Source organism: Psammomys obesus, unplaced genomic scaffold (assembly GCF_907164565.1).
Source record: "Psammomys obesus unplaced genomic scaffold, mPsaObe1.curated_primary_1811, whole genome shotgun sequence".
Lineage (NCBI taxonomy): Eukaryota > Metazoa > Chordata > Mammalia > Rodentia > Muridae > Psammomys > Psammomys obesus.
Window position 1 is genome coordinate 6,753,476 of NW_026590767.1, and position 21,731 is coordinate 6,775,206.

The 21,731-nt window shown below is 46.0% G+C and overlaps 1 protein-coding gene across 1 annotated transcript in view; it reads left to right on the forward strand.

Annotated features, from left to right (window-relative positions):
* Ptpre (protein tyrosine phosphatase receptor type E) overlaps positions 1 to 21,731 on the forward strand; it is a 145,854-nt gene that overhangs the window by 44,095 nt on the left and 80,028 nt on the right. Inside the window, exon 2 of the mRNA XM_055608922.1 lies at positions 18,697 to 18,719. The gene's annotated coding sequence lies outside the window, so the exon portion shown is untranslated. The remainder of the gene's footprint in view (positions 1 to 18,696; positions 18,720 to 21,731) is intronic.

A 21,731-nucleotide genomic window follows, 5' to 3' on the forward strand; every position in this document is an offset into this window, starting at 1 on the left:
ATAGATAGATAGATAGATAGATAGATAGATAGATAGATAGATAGATAAGATGTCCTAGTCAGGGAAAAGATGGGGTGCCTGGAATCCCTCACATCTAAACCTTGGCTTTGCCCTCCCTTGTAGAAGGAAATCCAACCCTTGAAGGTTTCCTCCCTCATATGCTTTGCAAAGATACTTGGTTACGCAAACACCAGGGTCATTTAAAGTCTTTCATATTCTCCCTTTGGAATCTTCCTAACCTCTTTGCTGTACAGCCCACTCGGCAAAGCTGATCATGTTAGCAGTTGAACCTAGAGAATCACAGCCCACGACTCACCTCAGCCAGCAAGGAATTATTAGTTTCAGACTTCTAGGAATGTTATTTCCAGAGACGATGTTTCTAGCTGTCTCTAAGAATGAATGAAAGTCCTCACTTCATTTGTTTTAGTCCCTTGCCTACCCATGGACAGTCTGAAATTTTAGGGGAAGGATTTTCATCTCTATTAATAAACAGTGTTGCCTGGGCAATTTACTTCACAGCCAAAAGCTCTGTGTTAGCCTGCAGTCAGTTGTGTGCTACTTTTTCTTCACTGTGAATGGAGTACTTGAGAGATTAATTTCAGAAGAGGGGAAGTTTATTTTGTTCATAGTCTGGGTGTGTTTAGTCACATGACTCCATAGGGAGAATGCACGGGTGGGGGCATCAGGAAGAAGTGTCAGGGGCTCCACACACCTTGTGGAGGACAGGCAGTAGAGAGTAGGATATTGGGATGTCCCATTCAGAGGGCCATTCCTGGCAGCACACTCCCTTGAGGTAGACCTAATTTTCTATAGTATCTACCAACTCCCAAGATGACGCCACCACCTGGTATCCAACTGTTTAGCACATACACCATGAGGCACAATTTACATCCTACATAACGTAACTAATCCATCCTTGTCGCTGAGATGAGGCTGATGGCATTTGAAACTATAACTTTGGGAACACAAACTTGAATAACATTTTTTAAATTTGTTTATTTTTATTTTATGTCTGTGATTGTTTTTCCTGCATGTATGTCTGTGCATCACATGTATATATGGTGCCCATAAAGACCAGAGGAGGTTACCATATTTCCTGGAACTGGAATTACAGGTGGCTGTGAGCTGCCATGTGGGTGATGGGGAGCAAACCCAAGTCCTCCGGAAGAGCAACAAGCACTCTTAACTGATGAGTCATCTCTCTGGACCCCATAATGATTCTTTTAAAAGTTCTTTGTACCAACTAAGGTTTGTTGTTGGCAAGGTCTTGGGTTAACCCAGGAATTTTGTAGAACACAGACATCTGAACCTGCAGGACACTAGCCTTCTGCTGGGAGGTCACAATACCACTGTCTCTGTGAGTGACAAGGACCAGCCAGCCAGCCAGCCAGTCAGTCACCCTCCAGATGAAATACTACGAGAGGATCTGGACCTAAGAGTCCCCTTTCCCGTGTCTCAGAACCCTTGGAGAGTGCACCTTTGACCTCTGAAGGTCTGCCCAAGGTTGAATTCCTTAATCAGATTGCTACCCCTATGGTATGCGGTGTCTACTTCTTTAGAAGCATCTTTAACTCAAAGTTCCTTGATATTTTTGCGATTATCAAATGGCAGGAAATAGACGCTGCCTCCCTTAATTTTATCATTCCAAATGTCATGAGGATGGCAAGGATCTTTAAAAGACAGAAGAAGAGCCTCATTAGTAACTCCCATGGTAACCAACCCGGCTCGATCTCTTACTTCCCTGTCTGTGGCTATTTTCAGTTCTTGAATTGATTGACAACCCTGTGGAACTGGGGGGGGGGGGGCATGAAATGTACATGCCCGCTTCCCCAGGAGCTGAAGGGCCTTTCTGAATCTTGCTCCTTCAACACATCCCTGGTGTTTGCATAAGGGAACAGCCAGCTCCTAATGGGAAGTGTTTGTTTCTTTCTGTGAGAAAGAAACGATGGTTTCCCTTTATTGCCCTGGAGTAGCTTATGTTAAAACGCAAGCTTATAAATGATTTCATTTTTAATTCTGCTTATGGTTGATTTTATTTTTAAAGACTTACTTAATTTTACTTTATGTGTCTGAGTGTTTGCCTGCCTGTATATCTGCTGCCATGTTCATGACTGGGGCTGGAAGATGGTGTTGGATTCTCTGGAACTGGAGTTACAGATTGCCATGTGAGTGCTGGGAACTAAACCTGGGTCCTTTGCAAGAGCAGCAAGCCCATTTGACTGTGGAGCCATCTCTCCAGCCTCTTATTGTTTAACCCTCAAGCGTGGATGTGCAATGCAAAATGCCTCAGCCACCCTGAAGCACCCTCATTTTACTGCCAAGGTTCAGAAGTCCAAGGGTTTCAAGTGGCTCACTTGAGATGGTGCTTTTTTTTTTTTTTTTTTTTTTTCTCCTACAGTGTCCACTGCCTGCTAGGCTTCTCCTGCTGGTAGGAGAAGGAATGGAAGCCTAATGGTTATGGCACACCCAGATCCATCAGGGATTTGAAAGTAGGCCTCCCTCCCACAGATATTTCATCTCAAGTCTTCCACTGATGTGAATACATGTGATTCAGAGTTCCTCTAAAATAAGAATATCATTTAAATCAGAAAACTATCTCCAGGCACACAGTTTGTGGTTCCAGCTAAAAATCTTGGTCTATCAGAAATAAGGCTTTGGTGACAAATCAGCACACACTCTCAGCTGACAGCAAACCTCACTGTTTTGTTACAGCCATTAGGTCTCTTGAGGCTAACGGGTCATCAGCCACCCAGCAGGAAGGGCCACATGCGTGGATGGTAACCACGGTGGCTCTCAGTTAGCCATATTTTGAAACTGAGTTTTAAGACGAATTGAACAAATTGGTTAATTTGTTTCCTTGTATGTGCAGAATAAAAAACAAATACCAGTTATAATATGACAAAATGTCAACTCAAATTACATTTTTGTAAACTTCATTGAAATACAATGTATTTACAGAAAAAAAAAATTGGGTACACAAATTCAAGAGAACTTAACAGGAAGCTACTGTGGATCTAACACTCAGCCCACAAGAGTTAGAGTATTCAGGCCTTACCCAAGCCTTCTGTTGCTACATCATCCTTCTTTCCCCTTCTCTGTCAAAGGTTGCCTACACTTGAAATTATATATATATATATGATGTACTCCTTACGTTTAATACGTGCAAGGCATTGCATAGCTTTTCGAAGAGTTTAAATCATGTTTCCTGGCTGTAGCCCAGTAGGCCATGTGTGTGGTCACAGTTAGTGTGGACACAGCTACGTGAGACACCACAGCAAGTGCCAGGCCAATGGTCTCTTTGCATCATTAGGGCCGGCAGGCACAGTCACCCAAGAACACAGACATAGGAGGAACGGTTATGTATATTTGCGGTATGTGTGTTCGTGTGTGTGTGTGGTGTGTATCAGTGTTTGACTATGAATACATGGGTCTCTGTTGTATGTGTCCGACTGTGTCTCTGTGTATATATGTGTGTGAATATGTGTGGTTGTGTGTGTGTCTGTTTGAATCTGTCTGTCTGAGCCTGTGTGTGTATGTGTGTCTGTGTGAGTCTGTGTGTGAATTTATGTGAGTCTCCGTATGTGTGTGTACTTCTGTGTGTACATATGTATGTGAATGGTATGAAAGCTCATATCAACAGTGACTCCTCAAACTCCTAACCTACAGAGAGCCCAGTTCACACACTCTATGCTCTGGAAGGCATTGCACTTAAGAGTGAGTCATTTGGAACTTGGTGTGTCTACTAATTCAACAGAGCGATTGGGTTTCTAAGTTGTCAGGAAGTTTCTTGAGCTCATCACATCTGTGCTCTGAGATTGAGTAAATGGGGCAACGGTGAGCAACAGACACCCTGAGGTATGGGGAGAGCCGGAGGTGATCTCAGGGAGCCATCGTCCAGGGCTGGGGAAATGGCTCAGTTGATAAAGTGTGTGTCTTGCACGCACAAGGATCTGAGTTCAGTCCCCAGCACCCATGTGTCGAGCCAGACATCATGGTGTGTGCTTGCAATTCCACTATTATGGACACAGGGGCAGGTGGATCCCTGGGGACCACTAGCTAGCCATACTAGTCCACTGGGCGAGTTCCAAATCAATGTGAGACCCTGTCTCAGAAGAAAGCAGGTGGATGGTACCTGGGGAATGACACCCAAGACTGGCCTCTGATCTCCATCTGCACATATGTGCACATGAACCAACACCCACATGCTCATTCATACATGCACATAAACACACATGCATGCACACACAAGCAATGCATCTTGTGTGACAGCCACCTAAGAGACACGATGTCCAGCAAAAGCACAGCCATCAGAGCAGAAAGGTACCTCTCAGTTCTGCATCTACACAGCTAAATTGCTTCCCTCTACTCTTTTGGTGTGCCCCACGTCTGGTACCCAGAGCCAATGGCCAGAACTAGGGGAGGACACTCTCCCCTCCCCAGATTTTATCCTGCTGGCTGTTGTTTAGGCAATTTGTGTTCTTCACCATTAGGCACTTAGAGACAGAGAGTGCAGTTATATCATTCATGGTCTAAGTGGATCTGGAGTTAGAGGCTGCCTCCCCCACTTCCTCCTGGCTTCATTCCGCTGAAGCATAACCCACGAGGTTGTAATAAAAATAACTAGGTGGCTGAGAGCATTACATTGAAACACTTTTGTGGAAGCACTGGGCAGGCTCAGACTCTCAGTGAGTGCCGGGTCCCTTTCCCTGAAGATAAGAGAAGATTGCAATTGTGCCTAAACTCAGTCCTGAGCTTCCTGGCTGACAAAGCAAAAGTGAAACAATGGCTTGTATTGTTTAAGTCTGGTTGAAAGAATGTCCCTAGTCTCTCAGGAAATGCAAACATTTTTCTGGTACTACATACTGCGGTCCAAGTTAACTTTTATTCTGTAAGCTGTTATCATCGTTTGCAACCACGATTCTACCCTCCCACTTCCACCCTGCCCCACCCCCTGCCCCCCAAAAGGTGGTTTATCTCCTATGCAACTCCACAGCAGGCTTCTCTCGGCCCTTCGATGAAAGCTACTAACCTGAGATTTGATACTGTTATACTCAAATTGGAAGGCTAATGGAGTCAAGATTGCTCTGGGCTAGTCCATCCTTTCACCCTTCTATTGCCTTCATGCTAAGAGGGAGGGCACTGTCCATCCTGCTTGATGGCTTCATTTGCTATGGGGCTTAGTGAGTGCAGAGCACGTGGAAACGCTCTAGGGCAGGGGTTCTCAATGCTCCTTACGCTGCAACTCTTTAAGACAGTTCTTCATGTTGTGGTGAGCCCCACCATAAAATTATGTTGTTGCTACTTCACAACTGTAATTTTGCTACTGCTATGAGTCATAATGTAAATATTTGATATGCAGGAAATCTGATATGTGACCCCTCCCAAAGGGTCACAGCCCACAGGTTGAGAACTGAATTCTAGATCCTTCAAAGACCTAGGTGAGGAAGGAGGCCTGGGTGGTCTGCACTGTTTTCATCAGGATCTATACAGGAGAAGGTCGCATTGGAGTCTTTTCTCCCGGAAAGGCACTTGAGGGAGCTGCTGCCGCATGCCTCCTCCCCACTTCGTGAAGGAGTGTGTTTGCTCAGGAGCATCGTGGCTTTATTCCCAGGGCTGTTGGCCAGGAGAGGCAGAGCCAGGAGCCTTTCAGGGATGCTGGCATTGGGAGGTGAGGATGCCTCATTCTCTCTCCTTGCCTAGAAATCTCCAAATTTGGCTTTATGTGAAACTTCAAACCAAATGTGCAAAAGGTTAATGGAAATCTTATGTTTTAAAGAGGAACTTAAAACTCACATACATGCACACACACACACACACACACCACATACACACATGCTATATACACAAACACTCTCACACATGCAGACACATGAACATGCACACAGCATGCACACACACACAAATGCCTCATACATACACACTGCATACACAGGTATCCTATGCACAGACAACATGCACACTCTCACACATACACAAACATGATGTGCATGCCCTCACACACATACACTAGCCTAGGAGCGTGAGTGTGTTCTCCTCTGACACATACAGACCTCTGCTGGGAGACGCAACGGTGAGGGAACCACAAAGTGCCACCTCAGCACACTGGGGCTTTCTGGAACTGGGCTGCCGGGTGTCCCCTGGAGCACTCTCAGTCCCAGAAGCTAGCCAGTGGCAGGCAGCTTCTTTGAGGATCCTTGCAGCAGCCACAGCACTGTGGAAGGTGGGTTGGTGTTTTCAGAATTAGTCAGAAGCACAGCTCCAAGCCAAGTGCCCCATTCACACTCTCTAAGCCACCAGGACTAGGTGCCTGCTCTTTGAGGCCAGCTCATCTCTCCCCCACATCACCTGTCCCAGGGGACTAACTTCCCTGTCAGCGCAAGCCCTGTACTTCTTTGTTTAACTGAAAGCATTTCTTCAAATGCCACCAGTGGTGCAGATATGTGATGCAAAGATGCTGGTCCATCCACACGATAGCTGGAAAGACGGCCGAGCCTGCCTACAACACTGCACACTCTTCCCAATGTGAAGCTTCTGGTGCTGAGTCTTCTTTTGTTCCCCCTTACTTTGAGCTTTATTTGCTAGAGATGTGTGGAGCCTCATTGTGACTATGTTCATGAAAACTACCTGGTTTCCTCCCTTCTTCTTAGGTGAGTAATATTCCTATTCATGGGGAATATCTTTCAGAGAAGCTGTCTTTCTCTGTGTCTCTGTCTCTCTGTGTGTATATGTGTGTTGGATGTGTGGTATATGCATTGTGTGTGTGTGTGTGTGTGTGTGTTGGATGTGTGTTCCTTGCATTTGTCTGTGTGTGTGTGCTTTGGATGTGTGATATATGCATTTTGTGTGTATTTGTGTATTTTGGATGTGTGGTATATGTATTTTGTGTGTATGTGTGTGTTTTGGATGTGTGGTGTATGTATTTTGTGTGTATGTGTGTGTTTTGGACATGTAGTATATGTATTTGTGTGTGTGTTAGCTATGTGATGTATGCATCTGTGTGTGTACATTTTGGATGTGTGGTATATGCATTTGTATGTGTGTGTTTTGGATGTGTGGTATATGTATTGAGTGTGTGTGTGTGCACGTGCACTCTTTGGATGTGCATTTCCTGTGTGTGTGTGTGTGTGTGTGTTAGATGTGTGGTCACATGTGTGTGTGTGTGTGTGTGTGTGTGTGTGTGTGTGTTGGATGTGTGATATATGCTTTCGTTCATGTGTATGTGTGTTTATGTGTGTAGAGGTATGACGGGGAAGCCAAAGGTGGAAATGGGTGTCCTCACTCCCTCTCTACATTTTATTTTGAGACAAGGTCTCTCAGTGAACCTGGAGCACATGGATTCAGATAAACCACTTGACCAAGGACCCTTCTAGGCCCTCCTCCCCAGGGACGGAGTTACAAAACACACCACCATGCTCCATTTTTACATGAATTCTGAAGGTGTGAACTCAGGTCCTCATGCTTGCACAGCAAACACTTTACTCACTGACCTATGACCCCCAACAGATGGTCATTTCTTTTTAATCATGACTCTTTCAATGAGTAGCCTTTTTTAAAAAATGACCCTGCCCCCCGGGGAAATTTACCTAGAGTTGAGGTTGGATGAACTTCTGTGTGGTTACAGCGACCTGATATTGCAGAATTTCCTGCGGTCATCACCTTGTACCATATCTGAACCAGAATTGTGGAGGTGTCCCTGTCTACACACAGCAGCTTAAGTCTGTGTCACACACATACTGAATTGAAGGTTCTTGACATGAGTGTGGACATCATTGGTCTTGAGTGTTTGCTATACTGATGTGACACTCACAGAAGTAAATGCTGGTTCACTTCTATCACTCACCTCCAAGTTGGTGGGCACAGACACCATGAAGGCAAGGCACAGCTGGGACAGAGTTTGACATTCCCACCAGCTATGCCATCCCTGTAACAGGGGCTTCTGTCTCCTCTCTAAATTGGAGAAGGCCCTTCTCAGCTCTCCACTCCATAGCACGTAGCCAGTGAGACAGTGCCTGCCTGGTGTTTGGTACATGCTGCAGACATGAGGACCACGAGCTGGGCCAGGCCACACAGCTGTCATGGTTCAGAGCCTCAGATGTCAACTTGTAGGTAGAGTGAGTGCTTAGATGAGGCTGGTGAGGGCAGTGCCAGTCTAGCCCTGTGATGAATGTTATATGCCACACCCCATTTCCCTTGGGGGTACACTCCAAAACCCCACAGTGAATGTTTGAAAGCTTGGATGATTGCCAAACCCTACAGGTATTATGGGTTTTGTTTCCACAGATCTACATCTACAATGAAACTCATTTTTAAATTGGGCTTAATAAGAGATTCACAACCGTAGCTAATAATAAAATATAACAACTCCAGCTACATACTGTGATAAAAATGCTGGTATCCCTGTGGGATCTGATCGCTAAAATGAGGGTCCATCCACCAAGAGCAGTGGCTACTAAGTGGCCAGAGTGTGACTAGTACATACAGCATAGATACTTTGGGCAAAGATGTGATTCAAGTCCCTGGCAGGGCAGCAAGAAATTTCCTAGCTCTCAGAGGGTGAGAGATTTAAAATGTACGGATTTTTTTTTTATTTCTGGAAGTTTCTGTGTGCTAATTTTTGAACCACAGTTGACTTTTGAATTTTGAACCGATACCTTGACAGCAAAACTACTGATACAAGGACCCTGTGCCTGTCAGCGTAGCTCATGGGGAGACTCTCAAGTACAAGAAATGTGTAGTAGATAAAAGGCCAGTTCTGACTTGGCACTCCAGCTTTGTAGTGGCTCAAGACCCCATCGAGGCAATGGAATGCTCACTCAAACCAGGTGACTTTCTGCTGATGGCCAGGGAAACGTGTCCATTGGCACTCTCTGATGCTACCCAGTAGTCCTCAGGCATAGCACTGAACTTTATGCATTTTCCCAAATTCAACTTTCAGAATTTTACCAGACTGCGGACTCAGCCTGGGCCCTGGGCTTCAGTAAATGCTACAGGGGACTTTTCTTGAATTTGAATTTGAATTGCAGTTGTATGGGAGGATGACACTTGTTTGATTTCATCAGGGGTACCACTGGCAGATGGCTTCTTAAGGGTGTGGTGGTGTTTGACCACAGAGCATTATGGGGAGGGAAGTGTCCCGGCCAGAGCCCTTCCCCTTGTCTGCTGGGTCCTGACCACTTCCCCTGGCTCTGCCTGTAAAGGACTCCTCCCTCTACAGTCTGTCTCTCAGGAAGCGGTTCCTAGCCCTGGCCCCAGAAGTCTGGTAGGGTCTTCCTAAATTGGGAGCTTTTGCTGGAGAGTGGTGGCACACACCTTTAATCCCAGCACTCAGGAGACAGAGACAGACGAATCTCTGACTTCAAAGCCAGCCTGGTCTGCAGAGTAAGTTCTAGGACAGCCAGGGCTGCACAGAGAAACCCTGTCTCAATAAACCAAACCACCATCACCAATAACAAGTAAGATTGGGGGTTTTCCACTTATCCTGGGCTTTGGAGTGGATTCTACATCATCCTCTTACTAGAGCAAGTCACCTCAGACTTGTCAGGAGAATCAGATAGAACACCAGAGTAAAAAAAAAAAAAGTGTGCCCAGCATTTTGACATTGCAGCGGGATGCTACCATATATAAATCCAAGCTTGAGAACTGCACAGATGAGTTCCATAAATAAACTTGCAAAATCCCTCGATGTTTATAGTAAGTGAATGATGCTGTGCTGCTGTGCATTCACAGTTCTCACAGCAACATGTAGCCCACAAGCTACATGCTGGACGCACCCTGACAGAGGTCTACATCGTCCCAGCAAATGTCCTTAGGCGGTGAATGTGGCCTTGCTCAGGCCACCCTAAGGTATACCAAATGGTTCTTCTTTCCAACCTCAGATCCTGCATTCACCCACACAACACTGTCTTGTTGGATCGTCAGGACAAAGCTGCCTCAGTGATGTCAGACTGCGGAACAGCACGCCTTCTGCTCCGGGCCCCAGCCTTCCCTCTGTGGGCAACACTGGTTCTTGCTGCTCTGTCTTTGCTCCCTGAGACTATAGACTATAGAAGGACTACCAGACTCGTGGGAGGCGAAGGAAAGCCAGGCACATAGCAGCCCCACTCTGCCTGACCTCTGACCTCTTTGCTTTCTGCCAAAGCCCAGAACCACCAACTGTGCAACCCAGCAGCTCATGCTCAGGTGTCCTGAGATGATTTTCTTTGAAATGATGGCTGCCCTGCCTGGCCAAGGAAGCCAGCAGCTGATCTTGCTAGGTGATTGAGGCAGAATTCAGTCAAACTCTGCACTTGCATTACAGTGTATTGTTTCAGTGTGGACTGCTGCATACTTTTGTCATAATGCAGTTTTTGTTGCCCCATGAATACAGCAGTGTTCTTGTCTGTGGAGGAGGGATTCCTGCTGAGTTCACAGAACTTTCTCAGCAGGGGAGGGGTGTAGGTACACATCCTGAGCAACACTGCTCAAGGCTGGAGATGCATTTGCTCACAGCACTGTGATTTGTAAATCATTAGGAGCTGTTGAAGTGGAGAAATGCAGCTTTTCCTCCAAAGGATGCAGCTGATGCTCACAACGCCTTCTGCTCTGTCTCCCTGTCTTAGAGCCAAACTCAGTTCTGTGACTTTTATAATGGACTAGTTCCATGGGTCGAGTCAAGTGGGAAGATTGCTGTACCAAAATATTGGAGGCTGTGTTAGCAAAATGACGACTTGATTGGCAGACCTTCCCCTCCAGTGGCTTTGTAATTGTCAAATCTTTCTTAGAAATGTCTTCTACAGTGCTCTGCTCTAGATAAGTTCAGGGTGGCTTCCCCTTTTCTTGTGACGTGAATGTCTTATCTTAGCATTAACCCTGCATACCTATGTGGGATGCCAAGCAGCCTGTACCAGTCAGTTTCCAGTGGCTCTGAGGTGGGAGCCTGCCAGGTACGTGGCAGACGTAGATGCCCTGCTTCAGTGTCATTGCCACCATCCAGTACTCACTGCTGCACTAAAACAATGTTTGTGAGCATCTCTTTTTAGGCTTAAGGCCACGAGGGTCTGTGGGTCGTTTTTTTTTTTTTTCTTTTTTGTTAACTTCTCAAATCCTTAGCAGTTGGCCACACAGCAGCCATTCAGTATGTGTTAAATCCTGGCCTAAGCATTTTATCCATTCATCCTTCAGGATGTTCTGAGCCACTAGTATGCACTCAGAAACATTTAGACACTAAAGAGATTCTAGCAGTAACAGTTTCTGCTCAGAGATTCCCCAAACCAGATGGGAGTTCTGTGTCAGCAAATGGCTGCCTCTCATTTTTGTCACCTATAAAGTGTGGATCACACACACACACACACACACACACACACACACAGAGCAGCTGCTACGGTGATAAAGGTGGCTTTCTCATTTTTCACCATCTTACGGTAAGACACGGTTAGGGAGGTGTTGTTGGAAAATGAAACCACAGAGAGAGGCAAGAGAGAGTTAAAGAGATAAGATTGCCAGGAGTAGGGGATCTGGAAAGTCTGGAGGACACAGATGAGATCAAGAGAGGGGGCAGAAGAGAAAGGCATCTGACAGGTTTGGGTGATAGAGCATGGCACGAGGGAATCCAGGCACCGTGGTGCGCTCAGAGGGCAGTCACGTCTTTCCTGTGAGTGGGAGCCTCTGGAGAAGATCACTGTGGCATCTCCCTTTCCTGGGAGGGCCCCAGTTAATGATAAAGACCCACACGTTTTACTCTTCTTATCTGCCCCAATCCATCACTTAGGGAAGACACTCAGTTTTGCTCAGGGTGGCCACAGGGGCCTCTTTGTGCTCTGCTGTAGATCCATGCCACCCAGTCCCCAGCACGGTTTTAGAGAAACTCCTGAGCGCAAGACCGGCCTTGGAGGGCATTAGGGGAGTGGAGGCCATGGACAGTTCTCCCAGGCCAGGCGCCACTGAACCAGTTTCACTATGAGAAGTCTGGCTCGGTGAGTACTTAATGAAACACCTCTGCACACACATGTGCCCAGGGCAACAAGCTGAAGAGCACACTTGAGTTGGCTGATCCGTAGTGTGTCTGTGAAGGTTGACTTGTCTTGGGGTGGTCTTCTTTCCACACAGCAGTATCAGTACACAAGCAGAAAGTAGCCAAGAGAAGATCAAGTTGTATCTGGTGCTTTTCTTGGGGTAAAGATGTTGGGCAGAAAGGCAGAGGCTGGAAGCTGTCAATAGAGAGACCAGTGTGGGAAGGGCCTTGGCTGGCACGACCTTGGGAGATGGCTGAGCTCTGCACTGTTTCCCATGCTTAAATGGCATAGTAGGTGAAGGAAAAGAGGGACAAGAACCAACATCCAGGAAGCAAGAAGTCTAAGAGTGGGCAGGGGGGTAGAGGGCTGAGGCCCTCTTTAATAGACTGTGACCAGTGAAACAGGCTTGGTCACAGGTGTGTCACTCAAACTTGGGAGTGGGAGAAAAAGGATAAGTTGACAAATGACTCCATTGTGGAAGTGAGTGGTGGATGGCTAATGAGTCTGCGTGGGTCAGCCCAAAGACCCATGGGGGTTCTGTATGAAAAGTGTTCACGTGTCTACTGCTGCAGAGAAAATGGGACCATTGTTTTTAAAGTTGTTGTTGTTGTTATTATTATTATTATTTTTTAATTGTGAAACATTCTTTAGTTCTTTGGATGTTGTCTAGGGGTACAGGCACAGGCTCTGCCCATTAAAGAATTAAAATGCAGGAAAGGAGTGTTTCTGGGAATCTTGGGAAGTCCCAGCATCCATCATACACTACCTGAAAAATCAGAGTCCTCTCCTGGGGTTCTCCGAGTCATTAATAAAAGAAGTTAAGAATCGACACAAGTAGGAGCTAGAGGAAAAAGAACAGATTCAAATGGAAGCTAGGGGACGATTTATTGGCCTTTAAGAAGAAAAGCCCAGGGCAAGCAAGCTGTAAATCTTGCAGCTGCCTGGAAGAGAGGAGGAGAATGGACAAGAGAAGGAGCAAAGACTGCATAACTTGGAATAAAGTACCATGGAGGTCAGCCACTGGGCAGCAAGCAGCCACACAGCAGAGTGAGAGAGAAACAGACAGACAGATAGACAGACAGACAGAGAGAATCAAGGAAATCATTAGGGGAGTTAGGAAGCATACTTAGGCTCTGGCCAGCGTCTGAAAGAAAAAGAAGAAATAGAACCAGTTACATCTTTCAGAGTCAGACCTCAGAAAGACTGACAGACCTAGCCAAACCCCATGGACACTTACAGAGACTGCCCTACAGGGTGGGGTTTACGGGAAGGAAAAGCACATTGTCTTAAGAAGGTGAAACCACCTTCCCTGACCCGCCCCCATGGCATTAACCCTTAAAGGAGGAAGCAAGGGCATGTCTCCACCTAGAGGTGGTTTCCATTCTTTACAATTGCATCCTTTAGAAGTCGGCTGGCAGAGGAGTTGGTGGGGATGTGCTTCAAGGTTCCTGTCTTCCTAAGTTGTGCTTGTATCATGGTGCTCAGAATCTCCCTGCAGGACCTAGAGCTCAACTTTGCAGTATTAGAAATAAAGGCTGTGGATTTGTGCTGGGATGGGAACCATGACTAAGCTGTGCTGTGGTCAGAAGGCAAATCCTCAGAGGAGCAGTCTTGGTCTAGGTGGGCTTGAGCTTAAAGAAGCACCAACAGTCCAGGCGGAGGGTCCTTCTCTTCTGAGGACCTCAAGTAGCAAGTTCTGTCTAGAAAGAGCTCAAGGAGATGTGACTATATGTAGCAACTGACCCTATCTCTGGGCCTCAGTTTCCCTGAGGTCTAGTAACCGACTCCTCTTGGTACTACTGAGAGACTGAACTGGTCCTTGTGATGCCCCTCAAAGCAGCTTGACTAGGTTGTTCACACTGTTCTACCTTCAAGGACGGGAGCCCACAAGAAAGCAGCTCCTGGGGGAAAAGACGCAAAAGGGGGAGGGGCAGGTCCAGACCATGAAAGGGATTGTTGCTACCACTACTGGAGAAGTGTGGGGGCCCAGCACCAAGCGATGAAGACGGCATTAGCATTCCCCTTGAGCTGAGAGCACCCGTGCCTCCGAAAAGAATAGATCCAAACTGCCGTGCTCCTAAATTCTAGGGCAATCACAGCCCTGCAGACAGATGTAGCAATATGGAAAACACCAGGCCTGTGCTTGCAAACAAGGGTTCCCCTAGCTTACTAATATACACAGTCCCCTATGCAAAGAGGGCACCCCACAGTGAGCAGTTAAGAAGTGTCATGTGTACTGAGTGGAGAGCAGGCAGGTGGCTTGCCTGGGAATAATTGCTAGAAATTGCCAAATATTTAAGAACTCGTGCTTGACTCTCTTGGGTTGACAATATGGATAGTGAGAAAATGTCACCTTGGTGACATTGTTTGGAAGGTCTCCTCTGTGGCAGGGCAGCTTGTACCTATGGAGTAGGCAGGGGAACATCTTACTTACCACACTCCTTTGCGTAGGGAGACTTCCCTCCTCTCCTTTCACCGCTATTCCCAGCCCTTCTTCAGGGCATCAGAAGATGGCAAAGTGGCAGCTTTGCTGGTATCTGTAAGGTAAACAAGGAAACTGTGAGACTTGGCAGTGTGAGATCAGTGCAATCTGCAGCCTCAGTGATTAAGAAACACGACACGCTCTCATCACTCACCACCCCCTGGCAGCACAGTGCGGCTGTCTGGTGGAATGCAGGCAAGCCCGAGGCATGGATTGGGCATAGCCATCTCCACTGCCTGTGGTTCTCTTGATAGGGCCTTGGTTACTATCCTATTTCTAGCAATGCCCTGCTGTTTGCTGCTGTTTGGCCAGTCTGTGTACAGTCATGGGTACAGCGATTGGGCTTGAGGATTACCATGGCTGACGGTAGAAAGCAATTCTTGCTCCCCCAGTGGTCTTGACTCATTTACCAGTGCCTTCTGGGAAAACCGAAATCTCAAGAGAATGCAGCCAGAAGAGAGGAACCTGGCCAGGTCTGATTATTCACAGTAAGATCTGTTCAAGGCCGATGTCCCTGGTATTTCTCCACATAGAGTTTTGTGTGCCTTTTGCTTTATGGAATCGTCAACCATCATAGAAATGTTCATATTTAAGATACACAATGTATATAGAAAATGTGCACTGGAGTTTTAAAATAAAATTGCAAGTGCTTCCATAATTTTTAAAAATCTTATTGCCCATTCAAAAGAAATGTAGATAGATAAGCTGCTGGCAGCAAAATGCCACCCACAGAAATGCTCAAGATTCGCGTGGGCCAAGGGTGTGTAGAAAGGCATTTTGCTTTTGTCTGAGTTCAGAAAGATTAGTCAGCTCTGTCCACCTCAGCAGCAACTGTAACTTTATCGTCAGCCAGGGCAGTTCCGTGGACTTGTAACACTGCACTCTGATTGTCTTTCTTCCGAAGCTTGGCTGCACAGTAACTCCATTTGCTGGGTCCTTCTATCTTGGGAACCATCAGGGCCAAGCCTGGTTGTTGGTCACTTCCTCTGGGAGCTCTCTTCCCGGGCCTGACCTTGCCTGCCCTCAGGCTTTCCTCAGGGTGGATTTCCCCTTTTCTGATGTTGTCACCAGCCTCTTTCCCAGGGTAGGCCCGGCTTCCTCCCTCTCTGTTCCATGGAAGCCGAATGGTTGTGGCTTTGTGCTCAGGCACCACCAACCCCAGTTCTACCTCTGTAGCAGGTCGGTTCAGGCCACTCTCAAAGACTTCACTCCCAGGGGAGGGATGTGGCCCAGGCATTTCTGTCCAGGTCTTTCTGGACTGAAAAAGACAGTGGAGCTCTCCCCAGAACTGAGAGGAGTTTTGAGGAATGAATCTGCCAGTATCATTCTTGCCTGTTGCAGAATGTCATTTCCAGGCCGTGGCGAGCATTGTCCTGGATGCTGGGAATGTAGGGAAGGCAGTGTTTCTGTGAAGGAATTACAGCTTCACTGGGAGGACAGAGTTACTGCCCCAAAACATGAGCAAGAAAGCCAAAGGGTGCAGTCAGGAGGAGGCTGCAAATGCATCCCACCGCCCCACTTTCTCACACTGCAGGCTGCAGGGTCCTCATCTTTAGGGAATACCGCCTTGCCTCACAGGATAGATGTGAGGTGTGGAGAGAGGAAGCAACAGAAGCTGCCCCGCCCCCCAGCCCACTTGCTCCCTTGTTGAACAAGCACACCAATCTCCCTCCTCCCTCCTTCCCCTTTTTGGAGGTTGCTGGCTTTCAAGATAAGAGCAGGAAGCTTCTAGTTTGTGGAAGGATGTTGAACAAACTGCCCACATCAACCGCCACCCCAGCCCCCAGCTTTGAAATGTTTCTTGTGCATCTTTAGAGGTTTTGCTCTGTGTAACGTGTAACAGTGACTGACTACAAGGCCTTAAGCTAAAGGCAATGTATATAGTTGGTAAAGGTTTATATTAGCATCCATTTTGGGGTATGGGTTTTCTCTAGTTCTGCTCTTCGTGAAACTGATAGTCATTCGATGGTGTGTGAAACACAAAACAAAAATACTCATTCCATTGTGCTAGCAGCAGTTCTGAGGATTCAACTTTGTTATCATTATTTTTTTAAAAGACCACATTACTTCAAAGTTGGGTTTTGAATTATCGTTTGTATTTGGTTGTTTATCCAGCTATTGACAAAACAGCCTCTACTTCCACACTAAACTAGCTTTTTCCTTTGTGGTTTTAGTCTGGTTTGGCCCAGCCTTCTGCCCCCCCAGCTGCCATCCCATCCCAGAAGTCTCTGTGTATGGCTGGTCTTTATTTCACATTGAAATAAGTCAGCATAACACTAGAAGGTAGTTTGAATATTCCTGTCAATTACCCTGGAAATGTGGAGGCAGTGTCCCTTCTAGCTTTTCCCATTCTTTGACTCTAAGCAAATACTCTTTCCAGTATCATTTCTGGGTATTTCAGGGTGAGTGAAAGGGGTGACATTTTAATAATAAGCTCTACTACAGAAGGCAGTCTTACTTATCCACAGTAATCACTTTCTGCCTGAAACTCGGAGAGCCTCTGCCTTGTGCTTGGGTGTTGTGTTATGTGGGGTCTTGTGGCATGCTGAGAACCCTCTGTGACTTTATGGTACTCACCATGCTGTCTCTTCATTTTTTTCCGGTACCTTCCCTGGTGAATGATGCGATAACACACAGTATCAGATATTACAAATAAATCGGGTATGCTATCGGTTTGCTGTATATTGAGTACAGATTTTTCCCAGGCAGATTTAAAATTTCCTAGTTACCTGAATTAGTTCTCTGCTTCTATGGCTTTCAGACCACTTCATACATTAACTCCTAAATTTGTAACCACATAATAATCTATAATAATGTGTTGAAATTTGTACTGCAGATACATTATTATATTTGATAGCCTTGCCAGGATTATCGTCACACACCATTCGGTGGAAAGCAGCATGGCGTGAGCCAGCTATTTTAAAATAGTGACAACTGAAAATTGATCCCACCCTTTAACTCTTTGAGTAATCTCGACCCAGCCACGTCTCCATCCACAGGCAGATGAAACTCTCATAAGCCTCATGGGAGGTTGCCTGCTTCACCAACAAAATTGTGCCCAACAGCTGACGGATGGATAGACACATATGGAAGGGAAATATTTGTAATAAAAAGGAATGAAGTACTAGAACATTCTATCGGGTGGACAGGACTCAGAAACATTATTCTCAATGAAAGAACCATGTTACGAAAAGCCACATGTAGTATGAGTTCATGTCTACAAAATGCCCAGAAAAGGGAAATCCACAGAAAGTGGATGAGTGGTCATCAGGAGGCCAGAGCGAGGATAGGGTGGTGGACAGTGAACTCATGAGTGTGTGTTTCCTTTTTGGATGGTGAAAATAACCTGATAATAGATTTGTAAGTCTTTTTGTTTGTTTGTTTGTTTGTTGAGACAGGGTTTCTCTATGTAGCCTTGGCTGTCCTGGATTTACTTTGTAGACTAGGCTGGCCTTGAACTCACATAGATCCCCCTGCCTCTGCCTCCCTGAGTGCTCGGATTAAAGCGTGCACCTGCCACACCCAGCTGTGAAAGTCTTTTTTAAAATTAATTTTCATTCCAATGTGTATGGAATTCCTGCTTGTATGTCTGTGTACCACATGTATGCAGGACCTGAGGGGACCTGTAGAGATTGACATATCCCCTGGAATTAGAGTTACAGATGGTTGTGATTCAAACCCTACTCCTCTACAAAAGCAGCAAGCTCATCTCTCCAGCCTCTTACACTGGGTTTTAATGAGGGTTATTAAATTCCCGAGTGTACTATAAACCACTAAATTGTACATTTTGAGCAGAAAAATCTTATACATGTGAATTACACCTTAATAATGCATTTAAGACAAAAGAGTGAAAAGGCTGCTTCTAGCTTGGAAGACCATCTCCAGAGAAGATGACGGGAGTGCTTTGGGTGGGAGTTTTACAGCTCTCATTAGGGGCAGCAACCCATGCAAGTCCTTGGGGATTGGGTGTCAAACACTCAGACCCTGGGCAGCCACATTCCACCCTCAACTGGCTGCCAGAGAGCAAGGGAGGCTTTGGTGTAGTTCATAGGTGTTGAAAGCCTGTGGTTGTAGAAAAAAAAAAAAAAAGTTACCATCAAGATAAAGCAGTCTGAAAAAATAAATGGGTGTTAGCAACTAGTACTGTTGAAAATAGGAGACTTAAATGAGCAATCAACACTGTTACTAGAAAACTAATGCCTTTTTTCCTTCTTTTTCTTTCAGGCTATAGCCCTCATTTTCCTTCGGTGAGTACGCAACTTTCTAAAAATTTTTTTATAATGTATGATTAGTTAGCTGAATATGTCTGGGATTTAATTGTTATATAGGCTTATCTTGTTGAGAAACAGGCCATATGGCCAGAGGGTGACATGCAAATTTAGTGCCTTAACTTGCTCAATGGGTCACATTACACTTCTCGTTTTTTTTTTTTTTTGTTTGTTTGTTTTTTTTTTTTAACCTCCTGGCATTTGAAATATAGCTCAGCCACTCAATGTCCTGAAATGTATTGTTGAGAGCAGTTCCCACGTGCTTTCCGTTCTCTGTCCTGTTTCTTTCTCAAGGGCCTTGCCTTATCTCAGTGGCACACATTCAACAACCATTAGGGTGCATGATGACCTGGTGGGAATTCCTTCTTATAAGCAGATCTGCTGCCATGTGGGAAACTGCTAAGAAGGTGCTTTTTTGAATGCCAGTTTTGTTAAAAAGCAAGCAAACAAACAAACAAATGCATCAGTGTCATTGGATCTTGTGTTTTACACTTTCGGGGTCCAGGTAACAGCCAAATTCCACGTCTTTGATGCCTGTAAGAAAATACAGCCTTAAATGTCATAGCCCACGTCTTATTTCAGACAGGCTCTCACTGTGTTGCCAGATCTGGCCTCAAACTCATGATCCTTTTGCTTTGGCATCCTTAGTGATGTGATTCCAGGTCTATACCACCACTGCCTGCTTCATATTCTTTTTTCAAAAACATGCTATTCCTCTTTTCAAAAGAAAGGAAGGAAGCAGAGTCTAAGAGGTTGTTTTGTTTGTTTGCTTGCTTGTTGAGACAAGGTCTCTGTCTGTAGGTCTGGCTGGCCTAGAAGTCACTATGTAGACTTTGCTGGCCTCAAATTCACAAGAACCTCCTGCCTCTGCCTCCTGTGTATTGAGATTTAGGGCATGTTCCACCAAGACCCAAAGTGTCTGAGTTTTGAAATGGCCTCAGTGTGGTCACAAGGAGAGAAGGGAATGCTTAGCCACATGCTGCCCTTAATGGGCATCTCCAGGGTGTCAACTAGGAAGTTCTATTCCCTGAATGCACAGCCGCCTTTGAAATGTGGTTTCAAGTGGGACAAGCTGCCATATACCTGTAACCCCAGGGCTTCTGAGGTGGAGGCAAGACGTTCTGGAGTTCCAGGCTAGCCTGGTCAACATGAGACCCTGTCTCAAAGGACAAAACGACAACAACAATAAACTTTTACTGTGTTCTAGACCTTAAGGTTGGTAGGTTGGTTCTTTCATCTGGCAGGCATCCAGTGTTAAGCAAGGAGTCTTTCATGGTATTTTTTCACCTGAATGTAAATGAGTATGGTTGTGCCTGATTTTATCAAAGGCAGGTTAATTGCATTGCTATTTTTCTATATTTTGTAAAGGTGGCCCAATGATAATCAAGACTTTATCAAGATAAGGAAGAAGGAAGCCCTTTGTTTGTACATTCTGAGTTTTATGGGCCTGTTACCTGTTACGTAGTTGTTAGATGTCACCAATATGAGTGGCATCCAGCTCTGCTTGGGCAAATGTCTACAGTGGGAACAAAGGGGAGGCTCATTACTGGAATAATTTTTGTGGGATAAAGGTTTAATTGCAAGTCAGCAATCCCTATTGTCTTGGAACCCAAGCCAGCTTATGCGTGTTGGCGTGAATGCACTTTAAACACTGTGGATTTGAGCATTTTGTTTTGTTTTTAATGTGCCTGCCATGCTGGACTGAAGTGTCCATAGGTCAGGCCCCATGAATTTATCTTCTGAAACACAGGACACAGACCCTGGTTGGTTATAAGCACGTGACCTTTGTGCTCCTTGGCACTTCACCCTGGCCTGGCTTGTCCAGAGCCAGCCTTCCTTCCTCCCATTCTAGGATTTCCTAGCCTCCTGGTCCATTGCCCTGATGCCCATCAGTGATCCAGCAGCTGTCCAAATGAGTGATCTTGTGACAGCTGCTTGCCTGGCCTCTGCTCCCCTTCCCCCAAAACCATGTTTTAAACCCAGCAAGAGGTTTGGAAGCCAGTGTCCTGCCCAGCAATGCTGAAGTGTCTTCTGTGTGTCTGTGTTTCCAATGGGGATCTGTGATATCCTGCCAGCAGCTCCAATCCTCTTGGCTCTGAACTTTGCCTCTGTGTCCGTTCTGCTTTAGTCAGCTACTCACTCAGTTCCTGGCTTTTAAAATGTGGGGCTGGGAAATGGCTCTGTAGTAAAAGCCTTTCTGTGCATGCTTGAGAACCTGAGTTCCAAGCCCCAGCGCCTACAGAAAAAGCCAAGCGTAGAGGTGAATGCCTGCAACTGCAGTTCTCGGAGTGGGCTGGGTTGGGAAAATCATGAGGGGTAGCTGGCCAGCCAGTGCAACAAAATACCAGCACCCTCCAGGTTCAATGAGAGACCTTGATTTCAAAGATAAGTGATTAAGGAAGACATCCCAAAGTCAGCCTTTAGTCTCCATACTTGCCAGCAAAGGCAAGTGCACTAGCATGAACACACCACACACACACACACACACACACACACACACACACACACACAAATCTGCTCTTGACTTCAGGAAACGTTCTCTTTGACAGGAGGAGTATTTGAGGAGTAGACAAGGTGGCCTATTTGCCTCCATTAGGAATGTGCCTCCTGCACTGTAGGCAAGATTCTCTGGCCTGTTTTGTTTTCGTTGGCAAACATTTGAGAGTAGGCACAGAGCAGGATTTCAGTTGATAGTCAGAGAATTATTTCTAACTTCTGGCCTCTGATACTGGCTTTTGGGTGACTTGTAACTTCGGACAGTCTGCTTGAGCAGTGCAGGTATGCTCCCTGAGGTTGGAAAATGTCACAAGGCCTCATCCATGCTTTGTGGGATGGCTGCAGAGAAGCCAGGCTAGCAGCCCTAGCAGAATAGACACACCAGCTCCAGCAAACCTCCTTTCTTCTGCCAGCTTTGCCCAGGAGGATAGGGATATTTAAGTGTGCTATGCCCCAGCAAAGTTCATAAACACCAGCTATTCTGACCACTACTGC